The following is an 8,015-nucleotide window of genomic DNA, read 5'->3' as shown; positions in this document are numbered from 1 at the left end:
GTTTTGGTACCACTGTAACAGGTAAAGGATGGGCAAGGAGGAGGTGGGAACCGGCTGAACAGTAAACATAATTATAAGAAACTCAACATAAAACAAACATAAACAAAAACAGACATACATGCAATGTAGCCGTGTGCGTCTCTCTCTCTCTCTCGAACTGACAACTCCGGCTCGTCTTTATACCCCTCCCGGCTGATTAGCCCGATTCAAGGCTGGCCTTGTGTCCTCATGGCCCGGCCCTGCCCTCCTCCTCGTCACACTCCTCCATCACCCGACTCAGCTCGGGGAAACCCCCGGCATGACGCACTCCCCTACCCTCCCTTCCTGGTGGGGGGGTGTTGCCCTTCTGGTCATGCCTGCTTGCAGGTCTTCCTTGCCTTTCTGGAGCCCTGGAAGGGACAAGGGGAGGGAAAGGGGAGATGGAAAGAGTGAGGCGAAGCGACAGAGAGAGAGAGTAGAGATAGAGAAAAACTTGCTCACTCGTTCCCGGACACGCTGTCGCTTGGTCCTCAACCGCTCCTCTGCCCTCTGGCAGATGACAGCTCGCTCCTCCCCTGGCGTATGGCAGCAAGCCCTCCAACCCCTGGCGGACGGAACCACTCCTCCCCTTCTTGGTGGACGACAGCGGTTCCTCCGGCTCTCGGCGGCCAGCAGCTCCCCTGGCGGTGGCAGCAGCGAGGACTCCACGACAGCGCATCCTCCTTCCCAGGTTTCAGCACCACTGTAACAAGTAAAGGATTGGCAAGGAGGAGGCGGGAACCGGCTGAACTTTAAACAAAGTTTAATAAGAAACTCAACATAAAACAAACATAAACAAACACAGACACACATGCAACATGGCTGCGTGTGTCTCTCTCTGTCTTTCTTGAACTGGTGCCTCCGGCTACCCTTTATCTCACTCTCCCACTGATCAGCTGATTTAGCGCAGGCCATGCACCATCACAGCCCGGCCACACCCTCTTCCTCAATTATCCTTGGCATGTTGAATGCTCAATTGGATTCATATAACTTTTTGCTTTTTTGCACTATAATTGTCAGCAGAACACTAAATTTGGTCGGTGGAATCGATTTGCACCCTCTGTAGATTATTTCATTTAAATGCAAATTCGGTCATCATCTACCGTCCCACCCACCCTTATGTTGCTGATATGACATTATTCAGCATGGAACATTAAAGGACCTTTTATCAGATTAGAAAAAGCTGCTCTTTTCCATACATGCATTATCTTGACTGCCACTGGTACAGCCTCCCAAAAAAATAGGTGAATGACACTTCTGAGTGTTTTCTGTTTGTACTTTTTTGTTCTCTTTTTCTCTTTGTTGTGTGATGACTAAAACAGCTCTACGATATGTACATGTGGTACGTGAAGGCCATAATATGCACACATCCCTGGACTCTTTCTCTCTTTATCTTTGCTCTCCCTTGTTCACAGGTCCACAGAGACCAGTCTAACCTTTATCCTGCAGTTCAACTAATAATTACTCTAATTAAAACACCAACATGCATGTGCTCAGGGGTCCAAAAGGTAGTATGAGCAAGCAAGCGAGCGCATACACACGTTGGTGCGGGTATCCTTAAAAGGACTCTCCATAGACATAGTGTTTTTTATACTGTACGAACTATTGATTCTATCCCCTAACCCTAACCCTACCCCTAATCCTAACCCTCACAAAGAACTTTCTGCATTTTTTTACATTTTCAAAAACAAACATCATTTAGTATGTTTAAGTGATTTGAATTATGGGGACACAAGAAATGTCCTCATAAACCACATTTATAGCATAATACCCTTGTAATTACCAGTTTGTAACCTAAACATGTTTCCTCATAAACCACCCACCCACACACACACACACACACACACACACACACACACACTTAAAGCATACATTTCATTTTCTCCTGAATGCATGAATGAATAAACAAGGCCACTTAATCTATATCTACCATAAATCATTCACATATATTTTTGTTAAAATTTAGAACTCATCTCAGCTATTTGTGTGTGTGTGTGTGTGTGTGTGTGTGTGTGTGTGTGTGTTTGTGCAGTTTGCATGTATCTATAATACATTATTTTCCTTGCATCTTTTCTATACATCCACATGTGCCTTGCTTTGGTTTGATGCTCCTTTATTCCACCTGCAATCCAGCCCAAATCAGCCCTTTGCCCAGGTGTAGAAAATAACAGTTGGGGAGATGTAGTATGCAGCGTTTTTGCTCTCACCTCCCTGATAAACATGGCACTGCACAGTCGTCCTGCCCCTTGGTTCCCTTTATGGCTCTTAATAAGGCAGACACAAATGACACCATTATCATCTCCTCATACCTGCAATCTGAACAGAGTCAGCACAGTAACTAAAAATAACTTGCACCCATCCAGATGTGGGTAGAATAGCCAAAAACTTTACTCAAGTAAAAGTACAATTACTTAAAAATATTATTACTCAATTAGAAGTAAAAGTAATAATGTTAAAAATTACTCGATTAAGAATATGAAAGTATCTAATAAAAAGAATACTCAAGTATTGAGAAACCAGTTACTTTCACATATAACTTAATGGATGTTTACTCTCCTGTATTCCAGTATATGGTACACATTTAACATGTATTACAGAATGATGATGATGATTATTATTAATAATACTATTATTAATATTATTGTTAATAATGGAAATTGCCATCTTTCACCACCATGTTGTTCCAAACCCATGTTTCTTCTTTCTTCCCTGCAAATTAAAGGGATAGTTTACCAACAAATTAAAATATTCTAATTTTCTTACCCTCATGCCATCCCAGATGTGTATGACTTTCTTCCTTTTGCAGAACACAAATGAATATTTTTAGAAGAATATCTCAGCTCTGTTGGCCCATACAATGCAAGTGAATGGTGACCAGAACTCTGTAGCTCCAATAAGCAAATAGAGGCAGGATAAGTGACTCCAGTGATTTTCAGATGCAATATGATAGGTGTGGGTGAGAAACAGATAAAAATCTATAACTTTATAACTAACTAATTCCTGTAATGCTGCCTTTGTGTTTTCTGAGCTTCAACGTTTTAGTACCCATTCACTTGCATTCTGTGAACCAACAGAGCTGAGATATTCTTCTAAAAATCTTTTTATTCAGCAGAAGAAAAAAAAAAAAGAAAAAAAAAAATACACATCTGGGATGACATGAGGGTGAGTAAATGTGAGAATTTTCAATTTTAGAAAATTATAACTTTAAGGAGATGTTAGACAGAATGCTAGTCTTAATCATCATTTACTTTCACTGCATGTTTTTTTCCCTCCATATTTTGAAAGGGAATGGTGGCTGAGACTGTCACTCCCTAACATTCTGTCTAACATCTTTTGGGTTCCACAGAATGCAGAAAGTTTCACGGGGTTGTAAGAACATGAGGGCAGGGAAATTATGATATAATATTGATTAAAGGCTGAACAATCACTTTAAGGATGCTTCTCAGATTTGGACGAATATTTCAATTAGAAGAGATGTATGGAATCCTTTTTTCTAGTAATTATTATGGTGAAAAACGTGAACAATGTCACACAGTCCCATGTTACATATAATGTTTAATTATACATTAAAGCAAGATCATGCTTTATTCATGGCTTCTGTCATTATTTCACAGCTTTTTAGGTCCTGCGTGAATGTAGCTCAGTGTATCTCCAGCATTGTCAGTGTTGAAAGAATTTAGATAGTTAATTCTGTACACTAAGGGTAAATTGCACCTTATCTCTGCATTTGGAAGCTTGTTGTCCATAAGACAAAGCTGCCCGCATCTGTCAAACGCTGTGTACATGGCAACCTTGCACGTGCAGAAATGCTCACAATCACGATAGGCAGGGCAAAATATTTGCACTTAACATGGATGTTTACAAGGATTTATACAGTAGGCACTGATATGTTGCAGCGCTGATATAAAAACGTAAACTTAAACTGAGGTCATAAGAGCCCATAGTTACAGATTTACACTGCAAATGAATGAATATCACCATGACACAGACAGGCCCACATTATCACAATCTCTAAAATGTACCTCACTGTGTTTTCTTAAGTTGGAGCTGCAGTTTTAATATTGAAATATATTTTTGTCTTGGTGTAAAATGAAGGCATTGTGTAGAGTGAAGAAATGTTTGTTTTGCGCGCTTGCTGCTGAAGTGTTGCAATCGACTCGAGTGACAGTGTGCAGCTGTGAAGTTCCGCTGTCGTAAGAGTCCCATTCAAAAATCTCAATATATTAGGCATTTATTAACACTTATTAAAATATAACCAGTAATGTAATGACAGGAATGCTACCCATTATAATGAAGTAAAAGTAAATAAATATTTATCAGAAATTTACTTGAGTAAGAATGACAAGTAACCACCATAAAACATACTCATAACAGTAATTTTTCCCCAAAAATTTACTCAAGTAAATGTAACGGGGTAAATATAGCGTGTTATTACAGGCAGTAATCACTGACTTTAAAGGGATAGTTCACCCAAAAGTGAAAATTCTGTCAGCATTTACTTAACCTCATATTGTTCCAAACCTGTTTCTTCCATGGAACACAAAAGGAGATGTTAGGCAGAATGTTAGGGACTGACAGCCTCAGTGACCATTCACTTTAATTGTATGGAAAGAAAAGTGCAATGAATGTAAATGTTTACAATTCTGGGTGAACTAAACCTTCTACCTTCAGTCACCAACATGACAAATTCATATTGATTTTATGAAATTCACTGAAAAGCAATATTTGAAATAATCTGAAACATATGGCCATATATATATAATTTATTTATTTATTTATTATAACACATTCTGTATTATATAGTGGAACATATCTCACAAAACTTTTTTCCTATAATGCATTTTTTCTTTTTGGTTCTTATCACACATGATTGGTTTTGGCAATTTCTTTTTGTTTCATTATTGAGTGTGTTGGCTTTAGGTTTTTTGTTTTCTCTTTATCTTCAAGTTACTGTCATTTCTTGAACGCGGTTTTGTCAGGAAACACTTTGGAGTTTCACATCAAAGGATGCCAGTAGAGTGTGCGTCAGTCCAGACTGGAAAAGCAGTGCATAATTAAGAGTGCTCATGGGAAAAGGAGAGCAAATTAATCACTGAGAGACTTATCAGCCTCAGGGCACACTGACGCACAGACGTGTTCCTACATCTTTCCTTCTTCAGCACAGTGAACAGCACGTGGCTGTAAGCATCAGTCTGGTGCAGAGTAGCTCAATTGTGTTGGCCCCGAACTACTAAACAAGTGCATTCAGCTTTTAAAGTTTGCCCAATTTAGTGTTGAGCAAGCTACTAAAAATGTTGTTAGCTAAGCTATAAGCTACTCCACAGAAAAATTAGCTAGGCTAAGCTTAATGCTAAAGAAAGCAGCTAGCTATACTACAAGGCAAATGTAGCTTTTTTTTTTTTTCCAAAAAATTGGAAAATTAAAATAGCTGTCATTAAATGTAATACATGCTTATTAGAATGAAAAAATAAAAATAAAAATGTGATGGTATCGTATCAGACTGTAATACCAGAGCCTACTACTTTGATATACCATAGTACTGAATGATTACCATTTTCATGCACCAAGGTATTTACCCTGAACTTCAAAGAATAACACTTTAAGTGTCTTGTACTTGGTTGGAAAATGTAGTAGTCAGATACTTGGATTACCTGTAATAATCGTTTACTAGCTGCACATGCAGTTGTTGGATTTGATGAATACCTTCATCACTGGCAAACCTTACGATGCTTTTGCATGTTTGGTTTTAATTGATTGTATATAAAAAAAGCTCTTCATTCAGCTTTCTTTTTGTTCTTGGTTTTCCTTAGTATTTTGTTACTGTTTTACAGAGTGAGAAACAGCTCCAAAAATTCACTACATGAATGCGTTGTTCAAATGATTCAGACCGTTTTGACTGATTTATGGAAACGAACTGAATCAAAAGAGCAGTTCATTTACGAATCGTGCATCGCTAATTCTAAACAGCTGACTGAAAATACGGAAAGCGCTTTCTTACTAGTCTTTCAGAAAACTATCTATGAGTTGGTGTTTTACAGAATCCAGAAACCAATAAGCTGATCTGAAACTTATAATGTAATATCAACAACATTTTAATAACCAAATAGCCATATTACTCACTCATGAAACCTATACAGAGAAATATACAAAAAATGTCATTTGGAAATTAAAATAGAAATTCAGAGAATGTCAATTAATTGAAAAGAGAGACAGGCAGACAAGTACAGACAGAGCAAAAATGCAATTGTCTCCTCAAATTAATCTTTTCACAACATGCAGATGAACTACTTCACCAACGAGCACAGAGGACGGCAGTCAAGTCTTTAGTCACTGTTCTATTCCTGAAGAATTCTCCTGGTTGAAAAGAGAAATAGTCTATTGTGCATGAAAAGCCCTCACATACTGTTACTTTTGCAAATCAATATCAGAATGTTCTTAAAAGCTGTAAATCTTATACTCAGCACTTGTGTTGGACAGAGTTGAGGACTCAATACGGACCGCACACAGTCTGCTATGTTCATGCCCCCCATTCTTGTCTGCCTGATTCAAGTGTCAGCTTGTGACTGATGCTTGCACAGGCTTCTCCATGCCACTTTTGTCTCTGCTCAATAGAGTGCAAGGCCTACCTCTTAATCATTGATCCAATTAATTTAGGGAACCTCTCCGCTAAACAAAAGGGTCATTGAGAGAAAAATCTTACACAATTGTAATGACTTCATACTGAGTATGTACTGTGATTGGCGTTTGGGCTAAACGTGCTGTAGCTCTTTTTAGGGACTCAAATTTATGGACTTTAGGGGCCTTGTTCATTAAGATTGGCCGCAGTGGGAGAGCTGAGGTTTAAATACCTCATTAGCGTTGCTCTGCGACCTGCCTCAAAAATGCTCAATGGCTTTTCTACCATTCCCTGTTGCACTGGGCACACACCTGTATCTGACAGGGTGAGCTGTGGTGGATCGTTACACCTGCAAATGTTGTTGACCGAGATATACCTGAAATACAATATTTCAACAAACTCACAACAAGGGTTGCTGACTTTAGCAGGGAAAAATAAGGGACAGCCTCAGTCACTATTCAATTTAATTGTATGAAAAAAAAAAAAAAAAAAATGAAAAAAAAGATGCAGTGAAAGTGATTGGTGACTTATGCTAACATTCTGCTTTACATCTTCTGTGTTCCATGTAGGGAAGAAAATATTACGGTTTGGAACAACATGAGGGTGCTGATTGAAAGAAGACAAAATTTTAATTTTTGGGTAAAGGATTCCTTTAAATATTAGACGATTCAGTATTGTACGGGACGGTTGGCAACCCTTCTCCCTTCTCTTCTGCAACACTGGGAACTCGACCCAAAAGAGCATTAGCTAAAGGAGATCTGGCTATGTTAATTGTCGATGACGATATGAAATGTAATGGATTACGGAAAGCACTTAAGTATTTAATGATTTATAAGCAAGCCATCAACAGAAGACAGCTCAATATGGAACAAATATTGCTAAACATTTTAAATGTAATGATTTACTGAAAGCAACTCACTAGAGCTCAATACATACAGTACATATGAAATTGCTGAGATAAAAAGACAAGATTATTGATTGTATTCAGCTTACTGACATATCTTGTTAGAGAGACAGTTTTGAGAAGGACCATGGGTTAATAAAAGCATTGCAATTCCACAAAGACATTTTTTTCTTCTGAAAGCAGGTCGCTTATGTTTTTGTTTTTTTTACCCATTGATTACCCAATGCAAGGAAACTGTACTATTATGTACAGTACTATTATACTAAATGCTATTGAATGGCATTGAATAGCATTTTTGTATAGCCTTCTGATTACACTCAAGTGGTCTATAGTTCTCTTTTATCACCATGTATGCTATAGACATTAATGTTCCTGAAATTGTGTAGTTTGTTAAGGAGATATTAGCTTTACTCTAAGCTATTTGACTTGCCTGGTTGGCAATAAAATCGGTAAAAAAAAAAAAACTTTTTTATAGAC

The sequence above is a fragment of the Myxocyprinus asiaticus genome, chromosome 33 (assembly GCF_019703515.2).
Source record: "Myxocyprinus asiaticus isolate MX2 ecotype Aquarium Trade chromosome 33, UBuf_Myxa_2, whole genome shotgun sequence".
Taxonomy (NCBI): Eukaryota; Metazoa; Chordata; class Actinopteri; order Cypriniformes; family Catostomidae; genus Myxocyprinus; species Myxocyprinus asiaticus.
The sequence above is the reverse complement of the archived record's forward strand: the minus strand, read 5'-3'. Positions refer to the sequence as shown.